At 44.4% G+C, this 14,719-nt stretch overlaps 1 protein-coding gene across 1 annotated transcript in view; it reads right to left on the minus strand.

Annotated features, from left to right (window-relative positions):
• Positions 1–14,719, minus strand: part of ST3GAL1 (ST3 beta-galactoside alpha-2,3-sialyltransferase 1) — a 79,390-nt gene that overhangs the window by 27,550 nt on the left and 37,121 nt on the right. The window lies entirely within an intron of this gene.

The following is a 14,719-nucleotide window of genomic DNA, read 5'->3' on the forward strand; positions in this document are numbered from 1 at the left end:
TTTTTTTGTTTTGTTTTGTTTTTTGTTTTGTTTAAAAAAAAAAGAGGTAGGAAAAAAAATCAGAGAAGCAACCATGTCAGGATATGTGCAACTTATGAACAAATGAAAGCCCAGGGAGAGAAGTCTCATTCACTGCCCAACTGCAGGCTTCAGCCCAGCAAAGAGCCAGCAAAACTGCAACTGTCACCACAAAACCTCACTATTTTAACCCATTTCTGTGCATGGCATTGAGGCCAGACCCCCCTCACTGCCTCACCCAAATGTGCTGTTTATCCAGGCAGGAGGGAAGTGCAGCTGCAGCATCCCCAGCTTTCCTGTAGCTCCTCTCCTGGGCATCTGCCAGCAGCTGCCCCAGGCCAAACCCCTTCACCACCTTGGGAACAGCTTGGATTGTAGAGGTGCTGTGTAAATATTTACAGAGTCCCACACAGCCAGTTCTGAAAACAGGAACCTCAGACCTCCTTTTTAAGCCTTTGCCCCAGGCTTCTCCTCCCCAGCACATGATGGGCAGCATGTGCCCTTCAATTAGCTGCTGTTTGCCAAATGCCTCGAGATTTATTTTAAGTCTGGCCCCTGCACGTGCATTTATAGGAGCTCAAGGGCTGACAAGTGGGTCAGGCAGGATAACAAAGGGCTGTATTAACCCCATCTGCTTGGGCTCTTGCACCAGTACATCAGGGAGCCATCCTGCATTCACTTTAATGTTGCAGAGGAAAGTTTTTACACTAACCAGAAATCTTCTGAAGTACTCCTGGGTAAAATTCAGGAATCTCAACCTTAGAGACATGATGGGGATGCTGCCACTATGCCTTGGAGAGTGAGAAAGGGAGCTCAGAGAGCAGCCCCAATGCACAACCCCATCCATGCCAGCTCCTTTCTGTGCTGCAGAACAGCCCCAAACACATTTGCTTTCCAGCCTGGATGTGGTTGTGAGTCTAAACAAAAACACAGCCTCCAACAACCCGAAAAACATGCCCAATCCCAGAAGCAAATTGATTTTCCATTTATGGAGTGGATAATTCAAGGGCTGTAATGCTGGAGGGTCAGCCCCCCACTGCTGTCAGCCTGGGCCAGGGCAGCATCTGCAAACACAGCTCCTGCTCTGCTCTGGTGTTTGGAGAGGAGAAGGGAGAGGGATTATCCAGCCTGTCTTGGAAAAGCCTGTAAAATGGAGTAGAGTGGATTAAACAGTTCTGGCCTCCAAAACAAGCACCCATTTTGCACATTGATTGATTGATTGATTGATTTATTGTAACTCAGCTAAGGTAAATTTATACTTATAACTCCAGGAGGAAGAAACCCAAACCAGTGTTTACACAGTGGGCTACAATGTCTTCAAATTCCTAATCATCCTGTGTTTTTTTAGCATATGATGGGAAGGTAAGAAACCAGAGTTCCCAAGGCCCTTTTTCCTTGTGGATACAAACACTGGATACTCTATTTTAATTCTTACTACTTACAGTTTCCTCTGCATGTTCATGCTTCCTATAGATACTTATGATAGAAATATGTATAAAAATATATACACATATACACACACACATATATATGTATATGCTGACAGAAAGGCTCCAGGGATTATATATTCAATTTAGGGCCTGAAGAAAATAATAACTGAAATTAATGTAAAACTTTTTTTTGAGTTCATTGTCACTTGGAGCTTTTTTTTTTTTCCTTTCTAAAAATACTTGGAAGATCCAACCCAGATATCATTACTTTTATTCTTCACAACATCTTGTATCACATCTCAGCCTATCCCTGTGTCTGTCTCCCTCTCTCTGCTCACACAAGATGCATAAATATTTGCAGAATTGTTTCCACAGGATTCACCAAGGTAGTGGGAAGTGCAAGGTCAGGGACTGGTGTGGGAAACCATGCAGGGATGCCAACCCCAGCTGCTGGGAATGTTTCACTTCTGGATACTACTTGTGATAGTTAAATTAAGCCATCACAAGTAGCATGATACCAGCCACAGTCCTTATCACCATCCCTGGCATGACCTCAGCATTAGCACATCTGTGAACAGGCTATTTTGGCCTCAGATCCAGAAACAATTTCTGGGGACTTAAGGTAGGGAGATTTAGTGCCCAGCCCTCTCCCAGCTACAGCTCCCTGAGAGATAAACAGAGCTCAGCACTGCCTGCCTGCAGCTGTGCCTGTGCTCAGAGACCCCAGCTCAGCCCAGGCACCAAGCAGGTTAAGCTACCTTAAGTGATTGGGTGCTTAAGGTCTTATTTCTGGGCTGGATTTTGCCTGCTCCCTTCCCACTCCCTCCTCTTTTAACCATGTCACTGTCCCCATGTGAGGCACCTCTGTGCACCCCAGGACAGTTTATTTATGCTGATAATACACAGTGATGTGCAGGGCAGGGAAAATGCAAAGGGTCATGTCCCAGGAAGAGCAGAGAGGCAGGTTCAGAAGAGACAAGCTCCTCCAAACTCTGTCCTGAGTGTAAAGTGGGTCCAGGGTGATTAAATGGTTGTGAGAGTTGAGCTGAATCTTCTGTCTACATTTAACGTTGTAAAAGATACCAGGATCAATCAATTGTGATTGTCATCATTGTCTTCTCACCTTTTAGAAAGAAGACCAGAAGACCCTTTTTTAATTTTTTTTTTTTTTATTATTTGGTGGGGTTTTTTTGTTGTTGTTGTTTTTTTCCTTCTCCAAGACAGAGGAGGATAATTTGCATTGTAAACTCACAATTTGAAGAATGTCCCTGGTCCCCTGCCAATCCAGTAATCAACAAAGATAAAACCCCATCGGTTCAATGGACTAATACAAAGCAATTCTTAACCCCTTAAGGAAATATTTTTTTTTCCAAATCCACCTACAAATGCAATGTATTCTCACTGCACTTGCCAGGTTCTTTGACAAAAGCTCATCTGCACACCCACAAAGAGCACAGAAAGAAAAGGGGAACCTGAATAATGCCCGGCTGAGCTGCTCCCAGGCCCATCCCAGGAGCATCACCTGCACCAGCCCAAGGAGCCTGGGGGCACAAGGGCAGGTGGGAACCTGACACAAGAGCTCCCAGAAGGGACACCCTGCCTGCATCCCTCCCAGGGCTGGCCCTGCACAGCCTCAGCCTCAGGCATGAAACTCACCCAGGTGAGTCAACTCTGCCTTTGGGACTGATTTGTGCTGCTGCCTTGGGCATGGAACAGCTCATGGGGTGCAGGGGAAGGGCATTTGGGCATTACACAACATCTGTGTGGTCAGCCACACAATATTAATGTTAATGGTTAATAATAACCATTATGTAATGGTTATCTTTTTTTAATTTCTTTTAATGGGTGGGCCTTAGACAAAATGCATGAAGAAAATAACAATGAAAAAAACTGAGAAAATCACCATACTACTACCACTCATCCCCCCACAGTGTAAATGTCCCAGTACATTGGTGTTTGGCCCTTTTTTGATGCCCACTTTCCCAGCAAAGAAGTGCTTTGTACCAGCACCACATTGAGGAGATCTTTGTCAGCCTGTGTTAGATGCTGGTGGTTCAGGATCCAGCTTTCCTGGTCTGTAACTCACATTAAGACCCTGGTGTGAAATGCACTCTCTAGTCTGAAGCTGCCAGAACTTTCCAGACACTGTGTCAGGCAGAAGAGCACAAAGGCAGCAGGGAACAGCAGCATCCCAGCACAGAGACACTGCCAGTGCTCCATGCAGGGCTTGAACTGCTCAGAGGTCCCAAAATCCTTTAGACTCAAACCTCACATATCCCCCTGCCCTGTCAGGGAAAGGACAGTGTGACCTGCTGCAGCTCTCTCATGACTGATGGTGGCCATCACACAGCCTCTGGACATCCCACAGTATTTTACAGCTGGAAACTCTACACTTGAAGGAGTAAGTTCAAGACTTGCTGCAATTTGGCTTCAAGAGGATGTGCTGTGCTAGAAAGGCCTCAGCAGCAGAACTGCAAGTGCCCATTTTCAGAAACACAGCTCAGATTCCTGCCCTGTAAAGCCTACAGAGATTAAGTAGTTTCTCAGCTAAGCCACTGACAGCTTTGATGTTATAAATTTGCCAACACCAACAGTATGTCCCAAAGCATCCTTCCTGCCATTTGAAGACTTTTTTTCTGTCCACACTTCTTGTGAGCAACTACTTGAGCAACCCTTGGTCTCAAAGCCCTGGCCTGGGAGGTTAAATCTTGCCTTACTGAACCCACAAGGGCCCAGAGCAGCCATGAAAAATCTCATTCTAGGACAACAAAAAGCACGTCCCTGGAAAAACGCTCATAAATTCACACCCCAGGTCTGTGCTAGGGCTGGTGGGAAACAATGGAGGGAACTGTTTCACTCCAAACCACAGCCTTGTCTGCCCTGCCCAGGCTCATCACTGCCTGCTTCCCCTGGCCAGAGCTGGCTGACATTTAGAAAGGAACATTTCCTTGGTCTGACACCTCACCAGAGACCTCTGAGCTCTTGCTCTGTGAGACAGAATGTGAATTACAGGACAGCCTGGCAGGCAGTCAGAGCTGAGCACAGGGAGTGAGCCTGAATCTTAACCAGATGGTGTTGGGACCCTTCAGACCTTTGCTCCTTGTCCTCAGCTCCAGCAGGTCAGTCCCACCAAGCCCTGAAGGCCCCAGGGAGACATGGGGAGCCCCAGCACAGCCCCTGCCACTTCAGCCTGTTCCATGCTCTGGCAGGCAAAGCTGAGCCCTGCCCTTATAGGGCACCAAAAGCCACCATGTGACACAAGGGGCAACATCCCTTTCCTTTCTTCCATCCATCCATCCATCCATCCATCCATCCATCCATCCATCCATCCATCCATCCATCCATTCCTTAATTACATTAGGGATTCCATATAATTCCTCATCCCTGGAAGTGTTCAAGGCCAGTCTGACTGGGGTCCTGAGCAGCCTGGCCTAGTGGAAGGTGTCCCTGCCCACAGCAGAGGGGGGTTGAAAACAGATGATATCTAAAGTCCCCCCCAACACAAACCATTCTATGATTAATTAAAATCAGACTGTGTTTTGTCTCTCAGAACTCACTGTCTCTTTTCTCCTGTCCATCATTACATCCCCACAGAGATGGCATGTGTGTTGCTGTCCTGTGTGCTCACAGACAGAAAGGCAGACCCAAGTCTCACCTGCCATTTAATCAGGGAGAAAATGATCTGTAACTCTTCTGCCCCATCACTGGCCATGCTGAGAGGCATAAATCTGTTTGTCAAATGGCATGGCAGCATTGAAATCAGGTAAGGTAGTTGGTATATTGCTCTCAGATTTATTAAAATGTCCACTCCAAGCAACTTTTGCCTGGAAAACAAAAGCATTCAGGAGCATTTAAGCCATGAGAAAAAGTAGTTTCAGAAAAATTTGAATGCAGCAGCTCCTCTGTGCCTCTTGAATGTGAAGCCAGCTATTGGGCAGTGTTACATCCATCACAGAGAATAGGAGAAAAACTGGAGATGGTTTATGGAGCGTAACCTGAACAGCATTTTAGGTGCCAGTGATCTGAAAAAAAATCATTACCCACTTGTGCCTTATCAGTGAGCAGTTTGGCAGCAGGCTGGGGCTGGCCAGGTCCAAAAGAAATGTGCCTATTGGTACTCTGACACAGCCCATCCTCCCTACATGCAGAACAGGTCTGTGAGGTCAGGGTAAGCAGGCACCTCTTTGTGCTAGATATATATGGGATCAAAAGAAGCTTGGGTGGGGAATTTTCATTCTGCTGCCTCAAAATAAGTATCCTGGCAGACTTTATCAGGCTTGTGGCTGAGTGGTCTGGAAATGAAAACTCCCTTGCAGTGTTTGAAGAAAGAACTGGAGGATCTGGCTTGGAAAGGTCACGAGTCTGCTCCTATCCTTGGGTGTGGAGAGCTGGCATCCCTGCCACCTCCCACCATGGTGAAGACATTTCTTCCTCCACCACATCCTCCTCCCTTGCATTCCAAGAGTTCACTCCTGCAAAGGCTGGAGAAATCACACTGTTAATACCCAGGATTAATTGTGCTGTCTTCCATGGGCTACAGTGTGTACTCATGACTTCAGACCAAGTAGGAAACTTTGTTTTGAATGGGACTGCAAATGCCATGAAAGATTATCTGGCTCCAAAATCTCCTTCATGAGGTTCAACAAGGGCAACCCCAGGTACCAATACAGGATGAAAAGACTGAGAGCAGATCTGAGGAGAAGGACCTCTCCTATGAAGAACAGGCTGAGACATCTGGGCTTGCTTTTCTCTGGAAAAGAGAAGCCTCTGGAGAAACCTCAGAGCAGTTTCCCAGTTCTTAAAGAGGGCTTAAGAAAGGTAGGGAGAGACTCTTTAGTAGAGTCTGTAATGACAAGATAAGGTAAAATTATTTTAAACTAAAAGATGGAAGATTTATACCAGAAACAAGGTAGAACTTTTTACAGTGAGAGTGGTGGAACAGTGGAACAGGTTTCCCAGAAGGGTGCTAAATGCCCATCCCTGAAAGTGCTGGAGACCAGGCTGGATGGGACTCTGAACAAAATGATCTAGTTGAAGATGTCCCTGCCTTGGCAGAGGAGCCCTGTTGGACTAGATGATCTTTAAGGGTCCTTTCCAACCCAAGCTCCAATTCTATGATTCTGTGACTCTGTGACTCTAAAAATAAAAAATGCTGATGATCCATTCTATGATCCCAATAAATTCCTCCTATTTGAGAAACATCATGTCCCCTACCACCATCTCTTCACACAGCACCTGACTTCCAGCCTTGAGAGAGGAGGTGAAAGGAGGGATTGTGGTGAAGGGAAAGGGTGGGAGAGCCCAGCTCCCTCCACTGGTGGCACCAGCTCTGCAAGGATGGCATTCACCTGGCTATCATTTATCACTCAGAAACACATGAATGTCTGGGAGCATGGAGATAAACTCCTGATCAATTTGTTTCCACTGGGAACCATAATGTGAGTAAGTCACTGTTGATATAATGGCCTTTTGTTACTGCAGCCAGGCTTGGTATCATGCCAGGTTCACTGAAGAAAAGCACACTGGTAATGCACCACAGCTTGCCAGTGGGAGCTTGCTCTTAAGTTTTCCAGGTCATTACCATGCCAAGGGAACACTCAGCCTCATCCTCATAGCAGGAAACAACCATGAGATAAACTGGGAGAGGCCAGGGAAAGGCCTGAATTTGTTGATGAATTCAAACCTAACATGCAGCTTCACTGCTGACCTGTTTATGGTCCATTCCTCTGGCTCAATCCTCTGTTCAAGCATTTTCAGGACAAAACAGGAGCACTGGAATGACAGAACTGTCCAGCCAAGTTGTGAGCAGTGGCATTTATGGCCAAGAGGTTGGAGTCTGCCAGGTCAACCAGGGATGAGTTGAAAAACAACAGTGGAAAAATAAGCTGCTGGTCAGAATGTCTTCCACAGCCTCTGTCTTGCTAGAAAGTGATTTTGGAGGAGCCCTACCTCTCTAGCTCTTTGCACACACTCCATTAATCAGAAAATGGCACCTCTGCTTCCCTGGGGCTACTTCATTTTCTTCTATATATTCCAAATCCCCTTTCCCACAGACACATTGATGTTTTAAATAGCAAATATATTGTTACAAGTTCTTAAATAAGAATCCCTTCCTTATCCTGTAGTTTGCAATGCTGGACAGACACATAGGTTTAACCTGCTGGATGAGAACTTCTCTGTGGCCAATATTCACCATAGGTTGGGATGGGATTTTTTTGAGCTGCATGCCAAGAGTCCGAAGGTGGGACAATGAAAAGAATAACTCTGTGGTGAAAATCCTAAATTAAAATTCACTCAACTCACTAAAATGTATTCACTCTGTGTCTGTGAATTGCTCTACTTCAAAGAATTCTTTAAAAACATCCAAGCAGACAACTGGACACATAAAAATTGCTGTTTGATTCCTGTTGACAAACTTTGATAGCAAAGTCCATGGTGGACAGACTGCCCAGGTGCTTCCACATCCTTCCCATGCCACTCAGTGATTTGTAGGCTGTGATCAAAGCTCTGCTACTCTTTGCTTGGAAAAGAAGAGTTATCAAAGGGATTTCCAGGACACCTATGTGTGTTTGCACCTAGAAGAATTTTTCAGTGGTTCATGATATGACAAGTCTAGAACTGGAGCTGGTAAGGAGTTTCTCAAGCACAATTTATTTTTATTTCTGTCTTGTTTCAAATGAGTTTGTCAAAATTAAATCTATTTTTCATGTTTGCTGTATTAAGAAATTTCTAAAAAGAAGGATCTTTGACATTTTAAATTAAGAAATCTACTTTTCATTTTGCAAAAGTTTTTTTTTCTGGAAAATGTGTAACTTTTAGTAATTAAGGGAAAGCAAAACATTTTGAAATTCAAAATAAAACAAAAACACCACCACCACCATCACTGTCCAAATACAAAGCACTCCTTTTACTTCTTGTCTGAGAAAGGAAAATAAAATCACCTCTCCTTTTTACTTTTAGTTTAATGTTGGGATGACTATGGATTGCTTTTACAGTCTTACTAATTCACCAAAGACAGTAAGAAAACTACTTCCATGTAATTCAAGTACACAGTGGCTAATCAACAATAGCAGCAGTAGTAGAAAGAGATACAAACTAAAACAACTGAAAAGTGAATCCTGAAGCTGCATTATTTTAATTTTTATAAGATAACAATTTTTATAATATATAAAATATATAAAATATAATATAATATATTAATATTATAATAAATATAAATATAATATATAATATATTATATAATATATAAATATTATATATAAATATAAATATTATAAATATTAATAATAAATATAATATAGAAAATATATAGGATTATTTCAGACTGTAGAATACTCTGAACTAAAGGTGTGTAGTGGGTTGACCCTGTCTGGGTGCCCATGCTGGACACAGGGGCAGCTTCTGGCAGTTTCTCACAGAAGCCAAGCCTGTAGCCCCAACCCCAATCCCACTACCAAAACCTGGCCATGCAATCCCAATACAAAATGGAACCCAACCACAGGTGTTTTGCTACATCATCTGTGAGTATGCAGCTCAAAAATATTCACCAACCTGCTCCTTGGCTAAAGCTGTAGGGAAATGGATGTGGCTATAAATACAGTTGTTTGTGACTTTAGAAAATGTGTGGTGAGAAACATTAATTCCTGATATTAAGAAAGTGATTAATGCACTGCAGGGGATGCCATGGCATTACAATTCTGAATGCCAGGAAAGATTAGATGGTAATGATGATAACATTGATGATATTGTCAATAATCCCAAATTTCCAGGAAAATCTAGGAGAAATGTTTCTGTGCCCATGTGAGCACCTCTGACTCTGCTTGCTGGGATTCCTGCCCTGAAGCCATCCCCAGCAGCTGCTGGCACTGTGGGGCTGTTGAGTGGAGCTCAGCTGATGGGATCCTGTTAAACCAAGAGCATTTTTCTCCCAATCGATGGCTCCATCTGACACAGCACTGCATTAAACATTTATTCATTGGGCAGACTGAGCTCACTCTGGGGAAGATTTAATGACACCACAGGGATTTTCTCATTCATTAACCTGGGATTTACATTTAGTCTTTATGGTGCTACAAAGGTGTCAAACTACCCACAATTAAATTCAGAGGTGTTTTAGCATCTGTGCATAGTCTGGACCTGGCATCCACTGCAAACCTTGCAAGAACAAAATAATACTTCCAAGTTTTTTGTCTTGCTGTGCACACTATGATAAGTCTGGCAGCCACAGAAAGTTTACAGGAAGTCCATAAATAACACAGTAAAATATATTAGAGATATAAGTAACACATTTGATAACTCACATCCTGTGTTACGAGGCAGAATTGCAAAGCCATTAGGCAACCACTTTAACTGATTGATCATTTATGTAGGTGTACTTGACCTATTTGGATCCAGCTGCACTGTGTGCTCTTGCCACCAGCCCAGGCATCACTCAGCCTCTGTGTGTGACATTCCCATTCCAGCTTTTGCTCTGCATCCACAACAGAGGTGACAGTCAAGGAAGAAATGAGTGATTCAGGCTGCCTTTCATCCAGAGGAATGCTAGATCTCAGGCTGTCTCTGATACCTGATGGATACAAGGAGCTGCCCAGAGCAGGGCACATGGATATGGCCCTTCAGCACACCACTGGTGGAAGCTTTGCTCTGAACCATGTGGGAGCCTGGCTACAGAAAAAACACAGGGTTTCAGTGAAGAAGAAATATTGTCTATTTGTCTGGACTTTTTTAAAGTGCTTTTAGAGAAACAAAGATTAGCATACATCAAAAGTGGCACACAAAAAGCTTCCCATAATCCTGAATATGAAAATATGTCAAGAGCTGCATGCAAAATGGATTTCATATATCAGAGCTGCACATACAGCACTCAGCAGGGCATCCTGAACTGCATTAAAAATGGTAATACCGAGGTTTTGGATGCTGATAATTGAATGCTGGAGAAACACACACGCAGACATGCACACAACTATGGCATCTTTTCCACTTGTCTTACACTTGGATGGCTGAAACATAAACAGGGAGTCTGCTAAGGTAACCAGCAACACTGAATATTTAAGGCCTTCCTCATTCAAAGAGAAATTCAAAGTATCACTTAGCCATACAGAAATAATTAGCAGAGGAAGCTTCAATTAATTTAGAACTTAATTTTTCAATTCTAAAATGGTATCACTGATTTTGTAAAAGGAGAAATTTTAACACAAGAAAGTGGTGACCAATTCAATATTGCTTTGGTCTTGCTCTCTGCAGTGCTGCCAGCATTCTACCTAGAAATCAAGCAGGGCAGATGCTGTGGAAACATCAGCCTGAATTTATCCTTTTACCTATGACAAAGAGTGGCAGAGAGGAGATCTCGGTCTTTGGGCTCCTGTTAATTGAGGAGTTTCCTTCCTTTCCTTCAGGGTGGAGAAGCCCCAGCTGCTGACTTTTCCCCAGTAATACTTTCCAGTTAGTGACACATAAGAAAACCAAGAACTTCTTGTGCATCACCAAAGACAAACACCAGTTCTACATGGGCTGGTCAGAAGCCTCAGCTTTAGCCTCAGTGTCCTGAAGTGACCATAATTGTGAGAGCTCTTTGTCAGCACAAAACCCACAGCAGGGCAACATCCAAAGCTAAACTCTGTCCTTGGGTTCAAGATCACACCTCCCATTCAAACACTGAGAACAGGATCCCACACTCACTGCAATATTCTTCCCCACCTAAACCATTTTCCCTCCATTTTCAGTGGGACAGGGAAGCTTTCCTTTGGGACTGCAAGGTTTTGTGCATATGACTATTGCAATGAATATGGGATCCTGCTCTCACTCCAATGAAAAATTTCATGGCAACTTTAAAAATGGAGTTTATGAAAATGTCACCACTTGCTCTAGAAATAAAGCTCCTGGAAAGTTTTAATGGGCACACTGTTAAAAACTAACAGTCCCCAGTGACCACAGGCAGTAGAGCCCTGGGATTTTGGGTTTTCTCTTAAATGAGCCACCAATTTGTGTCCAAAAGCTTGCTTTAAACGTGGCAGCTACAAGATTTTTATTTGTGTTTTGCCTTTATGAAGGAAAGGGAACAGAAACTTTTAATTAAAATCTCTCTAAGATTTGCAAGGAAATGTATATCAAGAAACTCTGGGAAATGCACTGTTCTGCTTGGCTTGGTTTTAAACAGGCTAATACAAGTTTTTCTCTTTTTATACCACGCCTTTCTTGCTCAAAAATAAAAAGTGAATGCTGAAAAATAATGACAGCATCCAAAGGGCAGTCATTCCAAACAGAACTTAGACATTCCCAGAGGAGAATTGACCTATGACTTATGGAGGAGATGCATTGGCTGAAGGGCACCATTGTTTTTAATTTCCTCTAAAATGAGATGTGACTTCCCAGCCCCAGAAGTGTTGTCACACTCAGCTACAGGGGGATGATCCAGTACTTGGTAATTGCTGTTGCTGGGGAGTTTCCATCCTCAGGAGAAGAGAGTGGATACCAGGGGTTGCTGTCTCATGGTGGGTTGCTAGATCTTTGTTTGAAAGATGAAGTTTCCAAGTTTCCAGTTCCCAGCATCAATGCTGCCAGGGTGTTTCCAAACGTGCAGCTGATGGAAATTGTTCTCATTTTGCAGTCTCCTGTATTTTTTGCTTCTGAATGTCATTGCCCCAGCCCTAGTTGATGTGCATGGCAGATGTGGTGCATCTCCCATCTCCTCAGTGAGGACAGTGCAGAGAGGCAGGGCAGTGAGGCTCACAGTGACTGCACCCAGCACATGGAGGCAAAGTGATCGTTCTTTCCTGAGTTTTACAAATATCTGCAGTCATTGCTGTTCATGGAGCTACCAGCCAGAACTGCAGCCAAGGACAAGACTGCTCACCCCTAGAGCCCCTTGGAGAGGTGCAGCTCCTGGCTGACACCCGAAACTGAGACAGTTTGGCTTCAGTCCTGGACATTTGTTCATAGACTCGTGGGAGGCCCAGCTGGGTGAGGTGTTGAGAGGTTTCCTCCCATGCAAAGCAGTACCAACCAGTCACACATAACCAATAGAGGACTTTTTAACTCCTTCTCCACAAACAACCAGCACAGGAAGTTCTCTTGCCTCTCTTGATTTGTTATCTCCACCAGATCATAAGACAGCAGCAAAAAATGTGTTTCCCCAAACTCTTATTTAACAGTCTTAAAGGACTGAAAGCAGAAACTGAAAGAAGCCCAGCCTACAGATGAAGCACTGTGCTGCCATCCTGTCAGTCCTGAATAAAAACCAAACTCTTTGGGATCACTCAGCATCATCCCCCTGCAGAGTCCATGAGCTGAAGCTGCACCCTGGCTTGCACAGCAGTGCAGGGGGCAAGAATCACAGAATCACACAGGCTGGAAAAGACCTCTGAGATCACAGAGTCCACCAGTTAACCCAGCACCACCAAGTCATCACTAAACCATGTCCCCACGTGCCACATCCATATGTTTGAATATTTTCAGGGATGGTGATTTCCTTACTTCTCTGGGCAGCCTGTTCCAATGCTTGACAGCTTTTGTGGTAAAAAAAAAAAATTTCTTAATATCCAATCTAAACACACCTGTAAACATGGCCTGGCACAGTGTGAGGCTGCTCCTTCTCATTCCATCTCTTGTTACTTGGGTGAGGAGACTGACCCCCACCAGGTCCCCACCTCCTTTCAGGGAGCTTAGAGAAAGTCTCCCCTCAGCCTCCTTTTCTCCAAACAAATGAACCCAGAAGGAAATGTCCCTGATTTTACATACAGGCAGCCTGGGAAATCAGCTCAGCCTTATTTACAGGACATGACTCTGTGCTGGGAAAGCTGGGGGAAGTCCTGGGGTGCCATGATCCAGGCAGTCCTGGGGGAAGGAGCAGGTGGGGTGGGCAGACTGCACACAGACACCTGTACAGAGCCCACAGAGACAGCAGGGGCCAGGCTGCACTTCAGGGAGGCTGATTTTGCTCTCATGCCCCTACCAAAATGGCTAAAGTGTGTTTCCACAACTTCCCTTCCTCTCCTTCATCCTCACCTTTTTACTTCAAGGTGATGGAAGCAACAGAGGAAGGTAGAGGGAAAGAGGATTTGCCAGGATTAGCAGGGAGCAGGAAGGGGTGGGAGCAGGTTTACTGACCTGCTGACAGGGCTTACTGTGGAATTAACCCCTATATGGGTCATGCTGCTGCCTGCAAGGAGGACAGGAGGCACACAGGGATGTCCAAACTGCTGCTGGTATGAACCAAACCAACCTCCCATTGAGATAAAACCCATCTCCTATGGCAAAGGATAAAAAATGAGAGAGACATTGCCCCTCTTCCTCCCCACAGCTTTCATTAGAGTCATGGAATAGTTTGGGTTCCTTTAAAGGCCATCTAGTCTAAGTGCACTGCAATGAGCAGGGACATCTCCAACAAGATCAGCTTCCTCAGAGCCCCATCCAACCCAACCCTCCATGTTTCCAGGGATGGGGCATCTACAACCTCTCTCAACAACCTGTGCCAGTGTTTCACCACCCTCCTCATAAAAATTTCTTCCTTATATCTTCCTCAGTCTGAATCTAAACACTTTTAGTTTAAAATCATTACCTCTTGTCCATTCCTACAGGCCCTTGGATGTGTTTGGTGCCTTTTCCAACTCAGAAAGTAGGGCTGGGTCTGCAGTAGCATCCATGGGGTGAAACATGATTTACAGCTCAACTTGTCCAACACAAGCAGAATAAAAACAGGATTTGATTTCAGAAACAACTTTACAAAACCGATGGAGGTGAGCTGCACATTTGGTAGCCAGGCTCCCCAGCACTGTCACAGCACACAGAGCAAATCAAGAAGTTTTTGCAGCCCCACCAGTGCTGCTGGGCAAGAATAAAGCTCCTTCATACCCAGATGCTGTCAGCAAGATCCCCCTATGCAGGTGAGGTTCCTGTGGGTGATACGGGCCCCAAGCCCACACAGTACAGCCCTGTGAGAGCACAACTCTCCTGTCCCCAGGCTGTCTAGCCCTGGTGTGCAAAGCCTTTGGCTTGACAAGTGCTGCACGTTAATTTAATTTGGCCAGACATCTTTGAATGAGTGAAGAAATACCAAGCTCATTAGCAAATGAAAATAGAGCTATCTTCCTGATGAGCAAGCAAAGAAAGAAAAATCCTAATAGTGCTAGACCAAAAAAAAAAAAAGAAACCAACAAAAAACCCCCCAAAAAACAACAACAAAAAAGGTCAGAATTGAAGTGACAGAATTCAGGTGGCATTTGTGGCTGTGCAATGACAAACAAGGAACAGCCAAAGCACTCACTGCTTCCATT

This window comes from Agelaius tricolor, unplaced genomic scaffold (assembly GCF_023055355.1).
Source record: "Agelaius tricolor isolate 1412-34295 unplaced genomic scaffold, bAgeTri1.0.p SCAF_2, whole genome shotgun sequence".
NCBI lineage: Eukaryota > Metazoa > Chordata > Aves > Passeriformes > Icteridae > Agelaius > Agelaius tricolor.